The sequence below is a fragment of the Hemibagrus wyckioides genome, linkage group LG01 (genome assembly GCF_019097595.1).
Source record: "Hemibagrus wyckioides isolate EC202008001 linkage group LG01, SWU_Hwy_1.0, whole genome shotgun sequence".
In the NCBI taxonomy this organism is placed as follows: Eukaryota; Metazoa; Chordata; class Actinopteri; order Siluriformes; family Bagridae; genus Hemibagrus; species Hemibagrus wyckioides.
In genome coordinates, this window is record NC_080710.1 from 23241104 (window position 1) to 23266720 (window position 25617).

At 37.9% G+C, this 25617-nt stretch overlaps 1 protein-coding gene across 16 annotated transcripts in view; it reads right to left on the reverse strand.

The window, feature by feature from the left end:
* Window positions 1-24893, reverse strand: part of epb41l3a (erythrocyte membrane protein band 4.1-like 3a) — a 76459-nt gene extending 51566 nt beyond the window's left edge. For 4 of the 16 annotated variants that reach the window (XM_058393609.1, XM_058393591.1, XM_058393575.1 and 1 more), the window contains exon 1: window positions 24717-24892. The gene's annotated coding sequence lies outside the window, so the exon portion shown is untranslated. Of the gene's footprint in view, window positions 1-24716 lie in introns of all 16 variants that reach the window. The other 12 variants (XM_058393566.1, XM_058393558.1, XM_058393531.1 and 9 more) reach the window with 6 other exon arrangements.
* Window positions 24894-25617: the final 724 nt, after the last annotated feature.

Sequence of the window (25617 nt, forward strand, 5' to 3'; positions counted from 1 at the left end):
GTCTCGCATACAAATCTTCAGGATGTGCATATTTTTTCCTAAAGCAATAAATAAATAAATAAATAAATAAATAAATAAATAAATAAATAAATAAATAAATAAATAAATAAAATCCGACAACGATAATTATTTTTTGAATTAGCTTTCCATAGCTACCATGCTGCTTAGCCTCTTCAACCATCTCTTCCCCTTAAGCTTTTATCTAGAGGAAAAAAAGCCCAGACCAGACTGAGCTCATAAGAGCTTCCACCAATTACCCACTAAACCATACTGCATCTGGTCCTTCTTTAAAATGTGCCTCATGTGCCCCTTCAGCTCAAAGGAAATGGAGAGCACCACCTGTGGAGATGAAAAAGTCCCCTCAAGTGAAGGTCTGAACATCTCTTACCTCAACAGGAGTTTAGGTAAGATACTTATAACAGAATGATCACCTGAGTTTAAAGCAAAACCAATAAAACAGGAACCTTCATACTGGTAAACTGACCGAGACTGAACTTTATATTTCTTTCTCTGCAGCACAAGTAAGAGTAGTTCTCCTGGAATTAAATTTTTAACCTTATTATTTACATTGGTGCACTGCATTTATACCAATGAATGCAGTCCTTTCGATGGAATGCAGCATTTTTTTGTTGTACTGTTCTACTGCCATGTTATTCCATTAGATTAGAAAGCTGAGCGTAAGAAAAATACAGCCTGAGGGTGTATTAGCTGGCAGATTAAAAGGATTAACTACAAGAATAGTTTCTGATTCAAACTGAAAATAGTGCTAAATAAATTGAAGTTAAATTAAAGATAAGCCTGCCTTAAAGCATGTTTGGCATTTCCAAGCGTTCAGAAATCATACCTGGAAGCAGAAAGGTAGGTTGGCGGTTTTTAATACGAGATCTGAAACAAAACATGTTTCAAGGAAAAATACAACAGCTCATAAATAACTGTGCTGATCTATGTTAATGAACTCAATATCAGCAATGTTGTTATTGAGTGTTGGTGATTTCAATAGACAGTTACACTACACTTGTCAAGTCCTCCAAGGGGAAAAGTTGATGTGAATATGATCCCGGTCAGTGTCATGATCTGAAGGCTATTCCTGCATCATGCCTGCAGAATTCACCCAAGATGGGACGCCAATCCATAATGGGGCTCACACTTTCACTCACATACACCCAGCATAGGAGAAGGAAACCTGAGAACCTGAAGGAAGCCTGCACAGACACTAGTAGAACATGTGCAGACACTCCACAGAGACATTAACTCGAGGTCAGGATCACAATCAGGTAACTTCATACTTTAACAATAATTGTTCAACCAAGTTATCCAACAAACCATTAAATGGGTATTTTGTACTACAAAATATACACCGATCAGGCATAACATTACGAGCACTGACAGGTGAAGTGAATAAGACTGATTTTCTCCTCATCATGGCACCTGTTAGCGGGTGGGATATATTAGGCAGCAAGTGAACATTTTGTCCTCAAAGTTGATGTGTTAGAAACAGGAAAAATGGGCAAGCGTAAGGATTTGAGCGAATTTGACAAGGGCCAGATTGTGATGGCTAGACGACTGGGTCAGAGCATCTCCAAAACTGCAGCTCTTGTGGGGTGTTCCCAGTCTGCAGTGGTCAGTATCTATCAAAAGTGGTCCAAGGAAGGAACAGTGGTGAACCGGCGACAGGGTCATGAGCGGCCAAGGCTCACTGCATGTGGAAAGTGAAGAACTCGCTCGTGTGGTCCGATCTGACAGACGAGTTACTGTTGCTCAAATTGCTGAAGAAGTTCATGCTGATTCTGATAGAAAGGTCTCAGAATACATAGTGCATCATGGGTCAGGGCTGTTTTGGCAGCAAAAGAGGGACCAACACAATATTAGGTGGGTGATCCTAATGTTTTGCCTGGTCAGTGTATACTGCCCACGCTTTACAAGAATTAATTAATATTAACTAGATACAGTATAGGTACATAAGAAATAAGACCTGACACACCGGGATGTTGTATACGGAGTGCAAGCAGAGTGCCGCTACCTGCAAAATCCTGACACTCCCCAAATGCATTAATTTCATATAACAGCACAGTCTGAGAGACAAGTTAGTAGTTGTCAGCTGACAGTATGTCCTCACCCTCCCCAGAAAAATCCCTCGTAACAAAACACTTGACTACAAGAAGTATAGATCTGACTTTGTTAATCAACACATTTTTAAAATCACTTTATTATTAGTCTTAGATTATGTGGACTGTCTGCCATACAAGCCCCCATTGTATAAGCTGTTAATATAATTTACCAGAATGAGTGTATGAAGATCATGTGATCTACAGCTAGAACTACTGTCTGAGCCGTGCTGCTATACGAAAACAACACTAAAACCTCCTGACCAATCGGGTTCAGATGCAGTGTGGTATAACTATCATATGTTCATATGATGTTCATATCATATGTTATAGGTTCTTTTCTTAGTATGTACCAGGACAAGAATAAAAATAAGGAGAAAACGTTTTTTTCTGTAATAATGAACATACATCAACAATCATATAGACTAACACAGAAAATGCTGTTTTTAGGATTAAGGCAGGAGCAGATGGAAAAGCAGCTGACTAAAACTATAGAAAAATTAACTTGTACATTAATTTATCGATGTAACTAATAACAGGACACATCCAGGTTGCTATAAAAACAGCTGTCTGGAAAAAGATGGGGTTTGGTCTATTTAATTTGGTTGAAGTTGAGAATATATAGCGCACATGCAAGACATAAAAACAATAAAAAATGATTAAGACTGCATTAATACACCTGTGATTTGAATTACTAATATCAGAGCTACTGACGTACAAGTACAAAATGAATCAACATGTTTTAATCAAACTGATTAGAGAATCAGAGGCTCTGTGGTATCATTTATAAATAACTTTAAATTAATTTGTCAGTGCACCAACAACAAAAATATGACTAGATCTCAGCTTGATGTATATAATAATGTAAATAAAATAAAAAAAAACCTGAAATAGTAATCTCTAAGTGAACATGAAGGCAGACAATATTAACAATTTATGAATATGATCATCTTTAATTCATGTTATTAACATTGCATGGATTGTGACACATAATTATGCACGGTAGCAATTCCATTAAGTTGGCTATAAATAAACATCTTCTCTGTCTGTTCCCATCACCAGCATCTGCTACATCAGTTCAGAATTTAGTATCAACACAAAAAGAGGAATTAAAAACTAAACCTGTTTACTACGACCACTGCTTTATAGACTACTTTGGGATATATGGAGATTATTTTATTTTGGGCTGTGACATTCATGTTTAAGTGCATTTCTCATCCTGGGTCAGATCTGGCTCAACAAGGGCAGGAAATCGAGCTGAACATAATAGCATCTCTGATTCATCCCAGTCACAGGAAGTTGTTTTTGTTTTGAATCGAGTTTGTTTTATTCATGACAAGCATTAATAATACATGTGAACTGGTCAATCTAAATGCAATTGAAAACTAAAAAACACTTAGCGACTAGTGCTTTTAACAGCATCCTTCATCTGCATGTCAATGTGGCTGAATTCTGGAAAATAATAATTTTACGAAGTCAAGCTCTGACCAAATCTGACTGCAAATTCATATGGAATTTAAGAAAAACACACACGTTTGACAAGAACTGGATTCATTTTAAAATTTTGGCTACTGTATAAGCTTGCTCCAGTGTAATTATTGTGCCTACACCTTGTTAGCCAAGTAAGCTTTTCTAATCAATTGTTCAAATCACTGGAGAGTTACATGCCAAAGAAAAAATAGACATAAGCCTAATCAATCACTGTGTAATCCAATACCAGCTGCCGAAAGGTCTGTGATGCTTCTGCACAATCACATTATCATCGAAACAGAGGAGAAGTGAACACACTCCATACTCTGTCCTCTATACTTCACTCCAGATGAGGAACGACATTTAAAAAATTTTATTTACCTAATAAAGAGATTCATAAAACAATAATTAGCAGAACAGAACTAATTGAATTAATCAATAAATTATAGACTCACTGAATTTTCATATCATTACGTAATGTGTTGAATGAAATGACAAAGATGTGTTTAAATAGTGCAAATATCACTTAGCTTCCATGAAGACAGACAGACAGACAGAGATACTGGTGGATGCTGCTGAAAGAGTGCTGATAAAGCTCAAAGTGATTACTTACTTCCTAGAATCTGGCAGTAATTTAATTTTTCCATAAGTAAATTAGACTAGAGGTAGAGAAGTAGGTGTGGCAGCTTTCAGTGGAATTAGAATGAAATCTCAAATGAGATTTTTTTGCCTTTGTCACATTTGGTGTAATCAGGCTTAAAAATTAACGCTTTACTTTCGGCTGAGAGAGATACACCAATCAGGCATAACATTATGACCACCTGCCTGATATTGTGTTGGTCCTCCTTTTGCTGCCAAAACAGCCCTGACCCATCATGCACTGTGTATTCTGACACCTTTCTATCAGAACCAGCATTAACTTCAGCAATTTGAGCAACAGTACCAAAAAAAACACACAGGCCAGCCTTCGCTCCCCACGTGCGTCAATGAGAATTGTCCGCCCATGACCCTGTTGCCGGCTCACCACTGTTCCTTCCTTGGACCACTTTTGATAGATACTGACCACTGCAGACCGGGAACACCCCAAGAGCTGCAGTTTTGGAGATGCTCTGATCCAGTGTTCTAGCCAACACAATTTGGTCCTTGTCAAACTCGCTCAAATCCTTACGCCTATCCATTTTTCCTGCTTCTAACACATCAACTTTGAGGACAAAATGTTCATTTGCTGCCTAATATATCCCACCCGCTAACAGGTGCCATGATGAGGAGATCATCAGTGTTATTCACTTCACCTCTCAGTGCTCATAATGTTATGGCTGATCGGTGTATGTAAAAGGGAAATATACTTCAGGTTCAGGAAATCCTGTAGACTGCAGAATGATATACAGCAGAAAATATCCAGATGTAACCATGTGAAGGGCTTTCCCAGGCTCCTACACATTCTGATAAAACAAATCTGTGAACAATGTGCAGTAGTGGGCCTCAAATCAAGTGCTATGAAGAGAGCTGGAACAAGCTGCATCAGCTGCTGAGTGAAACAAGTTATGTTGCAAGGTGCCACATCCTAAGATGTTGAACATCAAAAATTGTAAATCTTTGGAGATGCCTAGTCCGAGCTCTCTATTCTAACCACCATAAGCCACTGAACTGATCAAATAAGCAAGAAATTATTCCGCAGAAATTTCCATGTAAGTGAAAGTTCTGATGTTGCACCTGATTAAGTCATCCTGCAGACGGGGCACATATCTGGTGTGCCTGCCCTTCAGAAATGTCACAATCAGGCCTTTTGAAACAAAGACCTTTAATGTTGTGATGTAAAAGTCTTGTTTAAAAATTAACGCCATCTTTTTTGTATACTGATGTGTATAAATGGGTGTGCTCTTTGTGAGAACTTGATTGTCTGGCACTCACTATGATTGTCCTAATGCATCAATTATTATTATTAATATTATTAGTAGTAGTAGTAGCAGTAATATTGTGTTGTTTTTTTTACTTAGTGTAGCAAATAGAACCTCCCAAAATATAGATTCACAAAATCATGACTAGAGATGTAACACACATCATGTAACCCAGATGTATTACATGTAACCTGTTCTATCTACCACATGTTAATATATAAAGCATTTGCTGTTTACAATAACTAACGACATCATAAACAGATTTCTAAACAAGTTTATTGAGCCCTTGTTTCATCAGATCTATTCTGTAATTGATTGCCATTATATTTTTTTAATATATTTCTTACACATAGCTTTACTAAATCTTGATGCTAAATATATCTGGCCTGTAAAGCACAAGATTCATATACAAGACAGTTTTCCAAAGATATCTCAAAGCACAAATGTAAAGTAAATAAATCTTATTGTGGAGATCACTCTGTCTGTTTCTTGGTCTCTTCCTTTAATTGTCAGGGATATTCTCAACACCCAAAAAGTCTAAAGTAGCATTAATTTGGATATTTATTTGGTAAACTTTGAACCAAACATTTCATTTTAATCCTGCTGAATGTTTAAAGAAAGAGTTTTGTTCAAGTCATCATTCTTGCATACAGAAACTTGACCATGTAGCTGGAGAACAGTTCCTTGCATCATCTGAACACTAAATATGTTTTATTCCGAAGCATAGACAATATAAAATATAAATATAACTTTAGTTACCTGTCTACGTATTTAGCTGTATGATACGTGATGCTTTTTACATGATTTAAGGGTACATTTGATTTTTTAATAAAATGTGCTTGACATATGCCTGAACCTTGGACCACAATTTTTTGGAGCAAAAATATAAACTTATTAAAACATAATATTGTGTCTACTGAGAAGATTCGAAATATAGACCTCAATCTTCTATTTTCTTCGAACACTATTAAATTCTTGAGTAATTCCTCAACAGTGAGCATAAAAGTAAGAGTAAGAAACACTAGCTCCCTGCACATACAGGGCTGGATTAGTCTTCACTACAGTTAGGCTAATGCTAATGCCATTGATTCCTCTGAGTCATGCAGTAGGGCGTGTCCAGAAACAAAATGACCAGATAATACTTCTTCAGTATTTCTGTCGCCTGGAATGATGATACAGGAAACACAACATAAAGTTACATTTCAATAACACTAATTACAGAGAGGCAACAGTTGCATTCCCCCTAAAAGTACAGGGATAAACATACAAATGAAGTGAAGTGTAGCATGGACATGAAAGTACTGTAAAGAGAATGGACATGAAGGTAAAGTGCTGAATGAGCAGTGTTTTTTAGCTCTGTCTGTAACACACCCGAGTAGAGAAGCAGCCTCAAGGCCTTTCTAAGGCTAAAAACCCACACCTGGCTCTGTCCAGTGTCTCTGCAGGGCTCAAGTGTGACATTACAGCATCTAAAGGACTTACAATCAGTGACATGGAAGGATTACGGGCACATTTGCGGCTAGCATCAGTCGGGATAACTGAGGGCAGATGTACAGTGTAAGCACAGTGCTGTAAAACTAAACCACACCCGCCGCATTGCAGAAGCAAAGGGGAAGAAGGCCGGCAACTTAACGCAAGTCATCAGCTGTCCCGGTATAAACCAAAACAGCACCACGGGAAGCGTGTCTCCAAAAAGCACATTTACCACGACCAGCTATCCCCGCATCCCTTCCGCTGACTGCAAAGCCACCTGAAATCTTCATCACAAGGTTGCTAAAAATGGACACGTCTAATTTTAACCTTCCCGGCGCGTGCACATCGCCTCGTCCGTCAGATCGCGTCGTCTGTAATGTAAACGATGCACTAGCCTCTATGTTTATATTCCTGCTCATCTTTACTGCCTACTGTAACACAATAAGTATTGTAGTGTTGTGTTTTGTTGTTGTTGTCTTTTTGTCTCATAAGGTTATCGGTGCTATACTGTATGCTGGGATGCTAAGGTCTCGCTTTGAGCTCTTCACGCATATTTTAACGCGTCTTGCTACATTTTACAGACTGCAGTAGGAATAAAACAGCGGAACACGGGAATACTCATATGCTCATATTTACCGGTTATTCAATGAATAGCGTGTGATGTGATGCAGTTTCCCCGGTGCTCAGCCTCCTCGTGCTCTCCCCGCTCGCAGCAGCAGCCCAACTCACTGGCCACACGCACACGCGCGCGCGCGCACACACACACACACACACACACACACACACACACACACACACACACGAGAAAGGGACAGCGCAGCATGCTGGGAGTGGACAGCCCCAACAGATCCCTTGATTCCTGCCAACTAACTAAACAAACCCAGTCACACAACTAATCCCTTCTTTTTCTTGAACTTGTACCAAATTCCAAAAGTCTGCATTTAATGGCACTAATTCTCAAACACTGAGTTAAATCAGTCAGCTGAGTCACCATAACAGAGTGTAAAGTGTGTCTGCTACAGCACTGTTTCAACCAGAGTACCATTTCAGTGAATAATACTAGTATATTTTTAAATAAGCATACACTATATTGCAAAACATTTTGGGACACCACTTCAGATCACTGAATTCAGGTGTTGTTTTTCAGGGGTTGGGCTTGGCCCCTTAGTTCCAGTGAAAGGAACTCTTAATGCTTCAGCATACCAAGACATTTTGGACAATTTCATGCTCGCAACTTTGTGGGAACAGTTTGGGGATGACCCCTTCCTGTTCCAACATGACTGTACACCAGTGCACAAAGCAAGGTCCATAAAGACATGGATGAGTGAGTTTGGTGTGGAGGAAATGCACAGAGTCCTGACCTCAACCCGATAGAACACCTTTGGGATGAATTAGAGTGGAGACTGTGAGCCAGGACAAAACTGGGACATCTGCCTTCACATGCATATGAATTTAATATGGACTTGGCCCGTCCTTTGCAGCTATAACCCGCTCTAATTCATCCCAAAAGGTATTTTATCGGGTTGAGGTCAGGACTCTGTGCAAGTCAGTCAAGTTGCTCCACACCAAACTCGCTCATCCATGTCATCCCCAAACTGTTCCCACAAAGTTGGGAGCATGAAATTGTCCAAAATATCTTGGTATGCTGAAGCATTAAGAGTTCCTTTCACTGGAACTAAGGGGCCAAGCCCAACCCCTGAATTCACTGATTTGGAGGGGTTGTCCCAAAACTTTTGGCAATATAGTGTATAATTAAAAACACAATCAAGTAACTAACATTTAACAATGGGTTGAATGTAATAAAAAGAATGACCTAATGGACAGCACACTTTCCAGTCCAGTGTATTTTATTCACTATTTGTTCATAGTAGAGGTGTAAGGCAATGCTACCTCAACTTCTGCATCTTTTCAGTACATCAAATATCCATATCTGCATCTATGTTTGTATTTAAACCCAAAGTGGGCTTGAAAGTGGAAAGTGTTTTAATTACACACACACACACAACAGTTAGAAATACCAGGACTGCCAGCACGCTCTCTAAAATATAGTACCAAGTCACTCAAATTCATATGCAATCTCAACTAGAGATGTGGTGGGACCTAGCTTAGCTACACTAGGGTGCAGTTATTAGTTTAAACCAACGTGATCGTGACCAGGCAGTCAGTCAGGATGCTGTTCTGTAAATGCATTCTGCTGCCCTGCAAATTCATGTTGTGGTCTTTCTTTGTTCTAAGAGCTTAATATCTCAAGAACACTCACACCCTGTATGAAATGAATAACTCCTACTTGCAAATAGCGCCTCTGCCATTCATATCTGCATTTGTATCTGTTCTGAAAATATTATCTGTTCAATTTGAATAATGTTTTCATATTCAGATACATCCCCAGTTTACAGCGCTGGTAATCTCACAATCCTGTCACATTATGGTGTTATTTTACCCTTGTTGTGTTTATTTTGCTTGGCACTGAGTAAAATAACAATGCCCTTTGCTAATCTGATGCCAAAAACCGATATTAAAAAAACAGATATTAACATCATATTCACATTTATATGAAGGCAGGTCAATAAAAACAGAGAAATAGTATTTGGAATAAAAATAACAAGAGCATGTCGAAGGGCTGTCTCTAAATGCTTGTCACTTCAAAAAGGTCGGTGTTCTAGCTTAGGCAATGTAAGGGGCTATATTTTTAATTTTTGGGTTTTAAAACAGCTAGCTTCGGCTAACTTCTTATTTATAACTGTGATTATGTACGAGTACTGCACCTACTCTATAATCTATTTAGACTGTATCTAGACATGCATTTGATTCTTTTCACCATCTCCTTGATATGTAAACAATACAAACACACAAAAATAAATTTAAAACATGTAATCACAGTTATGGCCTTTTATTTTTCTATTTTGGTGCCCTGATATCTCCTCAGCTTCTCAGTCTTTTGAGCTTCCTGAATAACAAACATCTACCAATGTGACTAACTAAATGTGACTAGATAAAAAAGGAAATGGTTTTGTACCAGTCATAAAAGGACAAGGACATGCAAGATTTGTTAGTATCATCATTACTGCTAGCCACTAAAAAGACAGTCCGCCATGAACAAGGTTAATTACAGTGATAATTGATCAAAAATAACCTGATGAATTCATTCCTTTAAACGATCAAGATTAAGTGCTTAAGAAATGCGACCGGATTGTTATTGTGCACCTTTAAAAGTAACTTAATGATATGCTGCCTTAACAGAGTCTGTCAATCCACAGTCCCATAAACTATGGCTTAAGCTCAGCTGCAGTAATAAAATTCTGCTGCTTTGTAATTACGAGTGTTACAAAATTCAGCTGCACACTGCACCCAGACATCTCTCTGCTCCACTGACATCTTTCCCATCTCTCCCCCCTGTTATGTTTCTCTCAGTAAGTCACATTTTTCTCCTCAGTTTCTCCTTCAATAAACCTCAACTTCCTTGAGACTTGAGTTCCTCTTTTTTTTTTTTTTACCTCCCTTGTTCACATACTCTCTCTCTCCCCTAATCTCTCCCATTCTCCCTAACATGTGTCCCTGGTCATCTTGGCACTCTTGCTGTGCATGCTGATGAGTCTGTGTCTCTTTAATATTGTGTTAGCTAAGTCATGTCTACTCACACTACTCAAGGTCACTGGATAGAAGCCTTACTGGTGGCAGAACCACCACTACAAAAAAAAGTCTGAGAAAATACAATCAGGCTATGATCACAAAGAATCATAAATCTTTCCGAAAATCATTAAGTAGCTTCTAATTTAATATGTTTAATATATTCAATGACACTGAAGTTTAAGTACTGAATAGTCTGCTATATAAGGACTGTGCAGAATAATATTCTAATTAAACACACCTACATTAAGAATTATGACACTGATGATTTGCTAAAAAATATATACACTACCAGTCAAAAGTTTGGACACATCTTCTAATTCCATGGTCTTTCCTGATGTTTATTTCTTTCTACATTGTAAAACAATGCTGAAGGCGGCCAAAATACACAATAATCTCGTTTGAACAGTTGATATTGAGATATGTCTGCTACTGATGCTCTGTAAAGCCTTCATAACGGCTCTAATCTGAGGTCATTTCTGAGGCTGGCAACTCGAAATGAACTTCTCCTCTGCAGCAGAGGTAAGTTTTGGTCTTGCTTTCCTGGGATGGTCTTCATGTGAGCCAGTTTCATCATGGTGCTTGATGGGTTTTGCAAATGCACTTGACAATACTGTTCTTGCAAGAACTATTCCAGAACACCTGACCTTCGTGTCTTAAAATAACATGTCTTTAAATGACTGTTGTTTTTTGTCATTACATATGGATTACTTAAGTCCATGTGTGTTATTTCATAGTTTTGAAATCTCCAGTATTGTTCTAGAATGTAGAAAATAAATCCCTAAACAAAAAACATTGAATTAAAAGGTGTGTCCAAACTTTTGACTGGTAGTGTATAACCTATTTGAATCTCCATGCAGGATTCCTCCAGATTCTCCCAAAAACATAGCAGTAGGTGTACCGGCTACACTAAACCGTCCCTAGATGGACGAATGTTTTAATGTTGAAACACATCCCCTCTCAGTCATCCAGCTACTGATTAAATGCACCTGCATAGTATTTGCTCAGTTTACACGTGTATCTGACGTTACTAAGCCTTTTAATTACTATGCTCAGTATTGACCTTGTTCTTGGGTAACCTTTGTTTTGTTTTTTTGCCATAGCCTGTGAAATCTTGTTTGTTGATTACCTGACCACTGGCTGTATTTGAATACTTTTCATACCTCAAAACACTGGGCAGTTTAATATTCTCTGTTCTATTTCACCGCTACTAACAGCCAGGAGCATATGTAGTGATGTATTGTGCTGTACTTGCAATAAATACCATAATGGAAGTGGATGGTGTGTGTGCATGGTGAGCTGTGATGAACTGACATCCCATCCAAGATGTATACCTGGCTTGAACGTCCGGGAATAAGCTCGGAATTACTTAGTAAAGTTCCTCTCTAAGTTTTAAGAAGAAACTCCTTACTTTTAGAGCCATCTAGGAGAACTCTTAGAGGTATAGTGTTAGAATCTTCCCTCTATCAGTTACCGAAACGTCATTCTGACAGGCTTTCATTGTTTTCTCCACACTCATTAACACAGGCAACACAATTATCTAATAGAGTAAAAAGAGGCTGGAGTGACTAAATTAATTTTCTGCTTGGCTGATTTTGATGTGCTAGGTAGGTCAATCAAGTCATTAAGCAGAAACCTAGTTCCAAGTGCTCTTCAGCAAATTGTGAAAACAGAGCAGCAGAAAAATGCAGAGGGCACGTGTCTAAAATGCCTTTGTAGAGATTACTACCTGTTATAAAGCTTAAATGAACATTCTATGAACTCATTTTACAACACCTATTATTAACGACAAATGTATCTATACACTTGATTCAAAATAACTATAAAGAATTCCTCTTCATGAAAAACATTTCTGGAATTGTCTAACCTGGAATAGTACCCTGCATAATCTATCTCTGAAATGCCGTTTTATCATTCACACTATATGGCCAAAAGTATGTGGACAGCTAATCATCACTCTCACCTGCTTGATGAACATCCCGTTCTAGATTTTCTGCTGTTCTATTACCCTCCACACCTCTGTGAAGGCTTTCCATTAGAATTTGGAGTGTGGCTGTGGGGATTTGTTTATTCATTTTGCCAAAGAGCATTAGTGAGTCAAGGCAATGATGTTGGGTAAAGAGGCCTGGGAAGCAGCCGACATTCCGGTTCGTCCCAAAGGAGTTTGGAGTCAGGGCTCTGTGCAGGATACATGAGTTCTTCCACACCATGCTTGGCAAACCTCACCTTGTGCACCATATATGGATGTGATGATAACATATATGCATAGAGAAAAATCCAAATTTGGATAAAGCTTTGCCATCAAAAGAGAAAAAGGCAGAAAGGCTTTTTCATGAAAAAGGAAGCCTAGGTGTTCTTATGTGGCTTTTAGATAAACATACTATAATTTTGGTGGGTTCATATTTCTGTTCTGTTGCCTGCCTACTACTAGCCAGTGGTATATGTAGTTACATATGGCAGTGTATATGCAATAAATAATATAATCTCTCCCTGCAAGAGTCTTTTGTGATTGTTGCAGACAAAAATTCATTTTGCTGCAGCGTTTTCTCAAATTTTTTATGATAACGATTGGCAACGATGCAAGCACAGCATTCTTCTATTAAACCTCTACCAGGGAAGACGCATGCTATTACTTTCTATTATGGTTGTACCCGTGTTCTATGTACATGCTTCCTGAACGTCTTGTTGTGTTTGTTACATTATACATCCAATCTGGGGAAAACATGGAATATTGAGAGCAGGAAATTTCTTTTTATTTTTCTTAATTTGAGTTTATTTCTGCAGTCACAAATTTGCAAAAAAAAATGTATGCTGTCTTGACACTGCAGTCAGTGCTACAGGTATACTGCCCCATTCTGCATTGAAACTATGGTGCATTTGTAACTGTCAAACTTTCTCTAGCAGAGTATGAGAGCCAGATGAAGACTAGATCAGGAAGATTATAATTCTACCTAAATATAGTTTAACAACGTTTGTAAGAATCTCGCAGAAGTCCTGAATAAGAATAATACGCTACTTTCAAAAACAAATTCACCTTCAGAAAGGAACAACACTGGTGACAATTAAAGTAGCAAGTGTTTTATGGGCCAGAAATCTTTAAACAGCTGGACTTTAAACATTAATGCCACTGTATATAAAAGCTTTGTCATATTTTATCATTCGCTGAGGCTAATATTTAGATAAATATGTTTATAAGTATATTTTTAAGAATGAACAATTATCCTAAAGATTTGTTAAGCTGAACATGAACATAAACTCACCATCCAGCAAGGCAATGACCCAAAGCACAAATCCTTGACCTAAAGCCCATCAAAAACCTGTGGAATGATTCGAATAGGGCCATGCCAATTTGTTCGATCTGGAGCATTTTTGCGAGGAAGAGTGGAGGAAAATTGCCAAATCAAATTTGGTAAACTCTTACCCAAAAAGACCACAGAGTGCCTTATTATAAGCAAAAGGTGCTTTAACTAAGCATTAGTTACCCTTTTCCCTAAAACCTAAAATTATTTTTGTGATTAACTTGATATTTTTATTTTACTTCACAAAAACCTGCAATTTTAACAGGTTTGTGTAGAATTTTTATATCCACTGTAAAAAGGAAATATAAACAAATTCAGCACTCTTGTAGCTTGTTTTCCAGTCAGATGTTAAGCATGAATAGTGTGTAAGGAGGCCAGTAAAATGCATGAGCAGGCTAGCAGACCCATTCTAGACAGCTAGACTTTCTTATCTAGGTTTTCCTGTAAGCATGGAAATTTGTATGAATTTGTATGGTATGTTACCGTTAAAAAAAATCCTGTTAGTTTTGTACCTACCATTAAATGTGTAAATTTGTAGAAATACAGCATAAGTAAATCATTTTTGTTAACTGTGTCTAAATGATGATTAAATGATAGAAGTATCTTCTGCTGAGTACTGAATGAAATGTCACAGTTCACTGAATGGGTGTGGGCAGGCTTCAGATGACATGTCACTCCAGTTGGCAAACACACATTTAGGGTGTATGCGTTTTTCAGACCCTCACACCCAAGCAGTATGTGATAAGGTAAAAAAGCTGTTTGACACTAAATGAACTCCAGGTTCTTGTCTCATTTCTCATGTGTGGATACAGAAAGATTAAAATGGTTTAATATCTTATTAGATCTTCTCACATAAAATATCACTGTTGCATCCATGGAATGTAAGAACTGGGGTCATGCAAATTATTCCTACATTTTAAAAGCCTTCTATCTCTAGAGGGTCATGTAACTGGCATTACTAGTATCTGCACTGGCTGGAGTTAATGCACCAAAAAAAATGCAAATATCAGCCCAATATTTTTCAGCCAGACAATGTACTTGTCAAACACTATTTTAGCATGCATAATGAAGGTACCAGGTTGTCCAAAGACTAAAAAGAGGAGCAATATCAAAACCATTTTAAAACACATACAGGTCATTAAAGGAATGAACAAATATTCCATGGGCAAAAAAAGCCTGGCAACCACAGCTGACTCTGGGATCGGTCATGTTTTATTCATACTACTGTAAATGTTCCATTAACTTTCATGAATGCTAAATTACCTCAGAGGCTCTTTACTGGAACGCATACAAAGCAGAAAGAAGGGTACCATCAATATTCTTTTGTAAAAAAAAAAAAAGGTTGCAAAAACATTATTCTGTACGTCACCCTGTCAGGTGATTTCCCTAGAGAGCACTGGATCAAGGTGTTTAAGGAAGGTTATCTAAATAACTGATTGTATTCACAATGATTGTATTCGCAGATAGGTTGGATAATTTGTAATTTCTCTTCATTTTTTACTACCACTGGTTGGGACAATGAGCATACCTAATTGATTTTTCAGTAAATGATGTCAGTTTGCAGGCTTGGGAGCTGCTCTAGTTTAAGCAGTTCTAATTTCTTGAGAAAAGGAGCTCCAAATGCTCCCCGTACCTCTGTAATGTGTGTATACATGAGGTTAAGAGAAAAATAAAAAGAATCTTTAGGCTTTGGGTAGCCATATATGTTTGCATCAATCCATCACTGTAGTCAAGACACAAAGTGTCATCTGGGCTTTAATGCATCAGGGCTTGTGAAGGGTGAGAAACTTTGAGTTCAGCAGTTTTGCTTGGTTGATGGAAATTTGCACTGCAGAAGTGAATATAGTGCTGTGGATCGCTTGTATGTCAGCAGAAAGCACTACTCAAGTTTTAAAGCCATACCAATAGTAAGAGTTGCCTCACATAAAACCTGCAAACGACTGACATTTACAGCTGGGATGTTTAATCATATGCTATAAATATTGTAAGAGAATTACATGATTTAATCAGCACTTGTGAAATGCTGAGAACAAGAGATTCACAGAACAAGACATTTAGAGCAATTATACAGATTGTTATAAAATAACCAGTGGTGTCATACTGCAACATTAACAGCGACAAGTGCCTGTTAGACCATTATGCAATTACATTTTATTTTATATTTAATAATATCCTGTTTACTCAAATTTGATTTTCCTTCAGGTCCCTGAAGGGAGCTTTTTAAAGGCTTTTTTTTTGGTTATTCTGTTTTGAAGAAAACCCTTCTTTTTTGCCGCTGCTGTTTGTTACATTCATCTTCAGTAACTATTTGTTCATGGTATTTCTTAAGCCTATTCTGGGAAGGCTGGCCATTAGGCAGCAAAGATCATTGAAACTATTGATTTTTATCAACATGTTATTCAATATATTTTTGCTTTTTATTTCATTTCCAATATATTAAAAGGTAGCACAAGGCAACATACACTAATATATATATATATATATATATATATGAAGCCATGAAGTACAAGCATTTTATGAAAGTTTCACAGCTGTGGTTGTATGAATGCATATTACATGAATTATAATTTCTAATTTGGGGTGAGGTCTTGCCAATGAACACAGCTGCTATTTTTAGATAACAAACAGGGCTCATTAAAGCATTTGCATGGGGTATATTAACCTCGAACAGCAACGGCTCGAACAGAATAGGTGCTAATAGTCAATTAAACAATAATTTTAAAAAACTTTTTAAAAATTTTTTATAAATCCTATATGATATGTAATATCCATCAAAATGATGTCATTCAATCACGCATAAGTAAAACAAACAAGTGAACAAACAGCACAAAGTATGTTGACATTCCAGGCATGCAAATATAGTCTAGTCTGGCCTGATGTTAAAGTGTTGGTGATTCACATCTTTACACTCTGGATGCTGCCCATCTGGGCTTTGCTTCAGACACAGACACATTAATTCACAGACAATACTCAAAAACACACAAAGTGCTTAAGACCCGATAATAAATGAATACAGAATACCAGAGAGGAATGATTGTGTGAGAGGTGTCTAAAGTGTGTGAGTGAGTGAGAAAAAGAGAAAGAGCAAGAGAGAGAGAAAGAGAGTGAGAAAAAGCGAGAGAAAGATATAAAGTTGATGTTATTTTGGGAATATGGTCCTTCTTACAATGTTACTGATGACACTCTGCGCTTCTGCCCACTGGGATCACTGACTACAGACAGATCGATGTACCTTGATAGTAATGGGTGAAAGCAATCCATGGGTAAAAGACAGACAAACAGATGTTTATTTCTATACTCGCTATGCTATAAGTGACAGATGCATAAATGGCACGAAGCCATTTCTTCTCTATCAGTGTAAATCAAGCTGTATGCACCATGTCATTTCTAAACGCCAGTCTGCCCTCTATTCACTCAATTAGCTCCTAATTATACAACAGCAAAAAAAAGTACTGAAAATGAATGCTCAAGATCTCCTACCTCACAATGTGCTGCAAAACGCTTAACCACAGAAAGTTTACATAAAGCTCCTCACTGTATATGAATCATTTTATATATAAATGATTATATATAAGTATGTATACACACACCACCTACAGAATGCAGAAAACTCAAATATCTGATTCATAAAGTTCAGTTATATGACAAGAATTAGCATTTCTATTAATTAGTATGAAGTATGAGTATAAATAATTAGGGTAAGTTTACTATTTATTAAAAAAGAAATTAGTTCAAATAAGAATGGGTTTAGTTTTTCCTCTCAATTGAGAACAAAATCTGAACATGTTAAACAATTACTTTTAAAATAAGGTGCCTTCCTGTGATTTTTGCACACAGTCAGCAGCGGTTCTTGAAGCAGAAATTCCTTGTTGATGAGAGCGGTCAGGGGAGAATGGACAGACTAGGTTGAACTGACATGAAGGCACTTTTTACAACTGTGGTAAGCAGAAAAGCATCTCAGAACACACAACATGCCAAACCTTGAGGCAGATGATTGTTGGTGCTTACAACGGTTTGTCAGCTACGGACAGAAATCTACAGCAGGCACTAGCAGGCACAGGTAGGTTTGTGAATGAGTCGGCTCCTACTGTAGCCTCAGAGCCCTGATGTTAGACAGAAATCTCAGCCGATAAAACAGCAGTTTCTGAACTACTCAAAACAGCCTGTCTGGCACCAAATATGTCACAAGGTCAAATTTTTCCTATTCTGATGTTTGATGTGACCATTAATTGATTCTCCTGACCTGTCTCTGCATGATTTTATGCACTACACTACTGTCACATGAATAGCTAATTGGATAATTGCCTAAATGTTTAGGAGTACAGGAGTTTCAGGAATTAAACCTTGCCCTTTATAACATAAGTAGATAGGATTTTCTACACCTATTACATCTGTCTGTGAGATTACCAGTTGTGGACAGGAAAACAAAAATCCTTGGTAACAGTAAGGAGTTTGTCATGTGTCCAGTGAATATTAATTCTACATTTTCCTTTCTGAATTAATCACACAGTCTCCATGGGAATTTCAGAAAGCTATAGTGTGTTGTTCTAAAATATTAGATTCATAACAGAAAAATACACACTACATTTATTTGTCCATTTCTAGCTTGTGTTTAGTATCTTGGGTTGCTGGCAAACTGTGAGAATCCTCAGTACATATATAAAGTGAGTTATCTCTCGCCATGACGCATACAGAAAGATTAGCAGCAGACATCAAAAAGCTAAGTTTGGTTGAAAAATTGATGCTCAAGGTTATAATGCCTCCAGCTAAAGAAGAAACGATCTCTCCATGGGAAAACAATGGCTTCTTGATTTACAAGCAAAGGTGCTCCTTAACAAGCTGATGAGTTCCTTTTCAGACACCCTGTAGATTTAACAAACTGATTTGCTCTATACACCATGGCACCACAAATATAAAATACTGGTTTAATTGCAAGATACAGCAGCTGGTAACTTGTAATTTTGTATAAATACCTCAACACACACACACATGTTTATCACAGACTACAAAAAATAGAGTCTAGTAGTATCATGACAAGTGAAGAGATATGGGCCACTGGCACTATGAACAAAAAGGCTTCTGAATTGCCTCAACAATGTCTTCAACAAATGCAGATATTGTCATTAATATGTATCATCGTATTATAGATTAAAGAACTTGAAATGTCCTACAGGACACGGATCACAAAAATGCAACGTGCTTCCCGTACAGAGATGAAGTCCCCTTTTTTTGGCAAGAAGTAATCAAATTATCATTTACTGTAATGACCAATAGCAGAGCAAATAGCCTCTTGCAAGATGCACAAAGAAAATGTCATGGCACTTCAAGTTACACAGTAAATAAATGAAACAAGCACCTTCTCTGTTATTATCCCTTCTGGACAAACGAACCAATAAACTGTACAATCCAGTGTCTACAGTCAGTCTTGTATTAGTTAGATCAGTAACTGCTTATTCAAAAACTAACAAATAATAAGAGGGCTGTTTTTGAATTCAGTCTGCAAGAAATCTCCAGACAAGGTTCTACACGTTTCTGTAAACTGTAATGTTCACATGTGTTCACTATGCTGTGTCATGAGTGAAGCACACAGCCTTTATTGAGGGTGCTTGTAACTAATCACTGACAGAGACATAAGGGAACATGAGTCCTCCAACTGTTCATTATTTTCAAGACTCTAATCGAGTCTGAGTATCTAAGAGACAAATCTCTTGGCACTCGAGTAAGCTTTCAATCAGCAAATGCAGTGGCCTCAATACAGTAATATAAAAAGTATGGCATGTGAAATTCCTGTTAGGGCTTCAGTTCAGGGACATGTAAAGCTTGTGAATTGTGGCTAATTCAAGGTTCTCGGACCGGAGTCACGCAGTGATGATACTATGCTGCACACTTTACATTTTTAATCTCATTCCTGATATAAAACAGGATAAAATAGGACATGCTATTTGACCGGTACTGAGGCCCGCTGATGTAGGATCTGTTGACGACTGTTTGTCTTTGGTTCTTTATGCATACAAGCCCCAAGCATTTCATATCTCCCATTAAATATACACCATATTAATACATGGCAAAAAAAAGGCTCACAAGTCGGAAACAGCCCTTGTTTAATCACTAATGATATCCAGTCACAGTATGCTACAAGAGTGTGCTTTAGAAGAACAGAGGCACTTAAATCTGTTCAATAGTAAATGATGAATATTAGTGCATGAAAAGTCAATGATGTCCCCATGGAGTCACTCTGCATTGATCACAGAACGCAATCGCTGTGTACAGCTGGAAGCCATATAAACCCCTGACAGCTACTGTGTAATTATAAAACGCTACATGCTATCTGGTTCAGTTCCAAGCTTCAAATAATGTGATGAAGATCAAATAGGAACTGCTCTGAATACAATTTGACTGTACCGGTGAGTACAGTATACAAGTTGACCTTTCGGATAGAACTAGAATATTAGGCGTAGATGAAGGCTGTATGGTCATGCATGTCAATACCGAAGTATTGATTTAAGATGAGCGTCCTCTCGTCTATAAATCAAACAAAACCCGAGGCAAATGAAACAACTAGAGAGCTGTGTTGTTTGTGTGGGATCTGGTGTTGTAGTTGTAATTATACCTTGAGAATTAATATTTAGTCGTGTCTTGTTCCATGACACTGGACGTTAACCATACTGTATATGCACTATTAATATAGATTCTACGATTATATGTTAATTTTGTAGAAGGTTAAAGAGGTCAGAGAGCAGCACATTGGGAGTCTATATGTCATTTAAGCTTGGGTAGGTAACAAATATTAGTTTGTGATACTTGACAGTGTTGACATATCACAGATCATAATATTTAGGCTGACTAACAGCCACAAGCAGTAGCTGTGAAACGGAGATCAATTGCATTTGTATTTAATGTAAATAATTCCACTGCAAAAAGGAAAAGAATAGTACTTTTATTCATTTACAGCTACAATTAATGTTGTGAAACATCTGTTAAACAAGTTATTAGTTATTTCTTGTTAACACTCGTGTTAGCAAGAAATAATAACTCTGGCCTGAAGACTTTCCAGCATTGGAAAACTTAATGGAACAGCCTTAAATGTGAATATATAGCCGTTTTCTGGATTGTTATATGACTGAGGAAACACTCATTATTATTTATATTAAAGGGTCAGTACAAGTAAACGAACACCAGAAAATGAACAAACAAAAAAACCTCTGTTCAGGCTCCATTAGCACACTGAGCTTTCAGAGACCAGCATCAAGACACTAGAAGGTGCAGCATATAAATCATGAAATATTCACTCCCTCATATCAGCATTCCTGCATCCACAGCACTCCAAAGAAATTTATCATTTTTATCAGTAATGTATGCAATCGAGTAGAATAACAGCGAGCTATAATGAGTCACTCCTGTAACCAAGTGCTTAATGGCTTGGTGCTAAATAAGGGGACTGTGATTTAATACAGTTGATCAATAGCAATCATTTGCTTCCAGGGCTTGGGATGAAATGGAAAGATCCACAGTGGAAAAACACTGGAGGTTTCCCTTAATACTCTCCTAACACCATTTTAAACAGGGAGAGCAGGCCATTTGATATTAATGAGATAAATCAAAATAAAACATCGACAGCACAGTCACTGGAGAAATGGCGAGATGTCGCACTGTGGGTGTTTTTAATCTGTGCATTTGTAAAGCTTCAGAAATTGCTGCATTTAATCCATCACGCCAGAGTTTAGCAGATTAAAAACCAGGGAAAAAGGTTAAAGCCCAATGCAGGACACTATCCCTGAGACAATGTCAGCATAGTCCAACGGTTTCTGTGCAATGTCTTAAACAAAATGCGCAGCATTCTCTTGACTAGTGTAGATGTCACAGTCATCATAGTTGAGGGATATACGGCTTTGCAGAGCTGAGGGAGAACTAATCCTAGCTGTGAACAACTATTAGCTATGGAGTAAAAATCTGGCCTGTAGTTTGATGTAGATGCTGTTTGATTTGGAAGCGAGTGCACCTCATGGTCACACACATTTCCTTTGAGAGTTTTGTGAATGAGTACGCGTCCCAAAATGGAAACCATCTGGATACGCTGATGCCCACATGGGGCGGCTGTGTGTAATGCCTGTGTGTTGATTTATACCACCACATAAACTGTAGGCAATGAAGGTATGGCACGACAATTTAGATTTTATCCAACCACAGCACACTGTCAGTGATTTATATATGTACTCACAAATGTAGAGCATCCAGCACATCCAGGGTCGATCCATCCGTTACGATGAAGATCCGGGATCGTTCACAATAGAAAGGGATGGGAAATTAAATCATAAAACATTTTTATATTAACTGTCATGTAACACTGATATAATAGCTTTCAATTCCTATATAAAAAAAGCCTAAGCTTTCCTTATATTGCAATAAAACAAACAGAAATCTGTGCAGATTTTGTACAAAGAGTCTACACTCAGTAAACACTATTAGGAACACCTGTATGCTCTACACATTCATGCAATTATCTAATTAGCCCATCGAGTGACAGCAATGCAATGCATAAAATCATGCAGATACAGGCCAGCAGCTTTGGGGAATGCTCACATCCATATCAAATATAGAAAATTAATATGATCTCAGTGGTTTTGACTGTGGCATGAATATTGGTGCCAGGCAGGCTTGTTTGAGTATTTCTATAACTGCTGATCACCTGGGATAGTCTCTAGAGTTTATTCAGATGGTGCAATAAAGGAAAAACATCCAGTGACACCAGTTCAACACCTTTTTGATGAGAGAGGTCAACAGAGAATGACCAGACTGGTTTGAGCTGACAAAAAGGCCACAGTAACTCAGTTATCCACCGTGTACAGTTGTAGTGAGCAGAAAAGCATCTCAGAATGCACAACATGTTGAAACTTAATGTGGATGGGCTACAACAGCAAAAGACCACATTAGATTCCACTTCTGTCAGTCAAGAACAGAAAACTAAGGTGGCAGTGGGCACTGGTTCACCAAAACTGGACAGGTGAAGACTGGAAAAATGTAGCCTGGTCTGATGAATCTCAATTTCTGGAACGCACATAAATGGTCAGAATGGTCAGTGTGAATCATGAATCTATCGACCCAATTTGTGCCATGTCAATAGTCCAAGCTAGTGGATGTGCTGTAATGATATGGGGAAGGTTTTCTTAGCACAGTTACAATATGAATCGATCATTGCTTGAATGCCACAGCCTTCATTGGCACAATTTACTTCTAATGGCTAATTCCGGCATGATCATGCACCATATTGCAAAAGAGTCTCAAACTGGTCTCATGAACATGACAGTGAGTTCAATGTACTTTGGTGGCCTTCACTGGATCAGAATCAACCGAAACACCTTTGGGATGTGGGTGATGGGTGATTCACAGTAACAAAGTGTGCATGAAAAATCTGCAGGAATTGTATGGTGCAATGATGACAACATGGACCAGAATCTTTTCTAACTTTTGTGAAATCCATGCCACGAAGAATGGAAGCACTTTTGAGAGCAAAGCATGGCCATAAGCAGTACTGTGTTCCTAATAAAGTGTTTAGTGAGTGTATGGGAAGCTTCCAGCCTGACTTCTTACGGATCAACGGTTTTGAGCAGCTGCCATTGGATTATGTAACGTAAAATGCACTACATTCATTCACAAAATACCTTACAGCATATTTAGGTGTACAGATTAGTTTTAATTGCGCACAAATAATACTGACAAGTAAATGAAAAACTATTTCAGATGCACTAAAAGTCTCGCAGATGAATTCAGGAACTTTTCATGGTTCAACAAAGGAATAAAATTTCAGGCGTTAAACACAATACTATAAGAGAAAAGGAGTTCTAATAGGTAAAATGAAAACAAAGACAAAGTGAATGTGAGACATGTGAATGAATTAAAACAATATGTTATAGGGAACCCCTCTTCTCTGGAAGACTATACACTGATAAGGCATAACATAATGAGCACAAGTGAATAACACTGATGATCTCCTCATCATGGCACCTGTTAGTGGGTGGGATATATTAGGCAGCAAGTGAACATTTTGTCCTCAAAGTTGATGTGTTAGAAGCAGGAAAAATGGGCAAGCGTAAGGATTTGAGCAAGTTTGACAAGGACCAAATTGTGATGGCTAGACGACCAGATCAGAGCATCTCCAAAACTTCAGCTCTTGTAGGGTGTTCCCGGTCTGCAGTGGTCAGTATCTATCAAAAGTGGTCTAAGGAAGGAACAATGGTGAACTGGTGAAAGGGTCATGGGCGGCCAAGGCTCACTGATGCACATGGTGAGTGAAGGCTGGCCCGTGTGATCCGATCCAACAGACGAGCTACTGTTGCTCAAAATGCTGAAGAAGTTAATGCTGGTTCTGATAGAAAGGTGTCAGAATACACAGTGCATGATGGGTCAGGGCTGTTTTGGCAGAAAAAGAGGGACCATGAGGCAGATGGTCATAATGTTATGCCTGGTCGGTGTATAGGTATAGCTATGGCACATTTCGTTTTTGTAATCGGGTCAATGAAAATCCCAACCTTTACGCATTCCACTAGAAAATCTTGATATTTGTTTGTCAAAAAAGATCTGCTGTCAAACCGAGAAACATATACAGCAATGTAAAGCAGTGCAATGATCCAGGTTACTGAAATGAAACAGTGAATGGCAACAACACATAACAGTTACATCGAGCAAACAAAGCATTCCTAAAGAAACTACAACAAACTAGTGGAATGTAACTGTCATTAAAAATTGTCCTAGTATGTAGGTTACCTAGTAAATTGTAAGTAGCACAAGCAGATGTTCCACAGCAAAACCTTTATATGGGACGAGTCGCATTTAATAGACTTGCATACCTGTTCAGTTATCAGCCTGTTTACTCCAGAAAACAGCAAGCCAAGAATCACCAGTTTGCTATCCAACACGCGCAGACAGGAGACCCGAAAGCCAGTTACTCGTACACATGCACCCTCACGAGTACACACACACACACACACACACACACACATACATACACGAGCGCGCCCGCGCGCGCACACACACATATTCCATGAGTGTGATGTAGATGCAGAACCTGAAGCCAGCCTTGTAATGCACGCCCCCTTTTGAAACACAGCCTCACGCACACAGCTTTGACAAGCCACGCCCACTTATGATAATATTGGTAAGCCATAGTGGAACGCTATTGGTCAACTCTTTTACTAGTTAGTACAATAAATACGTTAAAGTAACCACATGAAAATGGACTCCTGTATATATACAGGGATTCTGTTAATGAAATACATTAGCATTTAAATAAATTAAATTAAAATTTCAATAAATTAAAATATATTTGTAACACAGAAATATTCCCATTTTAAACTATATTAATTAATGATAAATAATACATTTCATATATATTGTGGCCAAATTTGTCTAGAATCAAAAAGAATCAAAAGAATGAATACAAATTATACTCATATAAACATACTATTTTATACGTTAAACAGCATTTAAGCCTGATTGAATAACATACATGCTGTTGTTAACGTACTATTTACCCCTGTGCGTTATCCTGGCCGGAGTTGCAGTTGATCCAGATTATCCCCTGAAAAACTGTGTGTGTTGGGGGAGTACATTTTAGCTGGGACACCAGTCTGATGCAGGACATCAATCACACACATTCACACTTAAGGGCAATTTATCACTGCCAGTTCCACCACCAGCATGTTTTCGAGAGGTGGGAGGAAATCAGATAAGATGAGGAAAACCCACAAA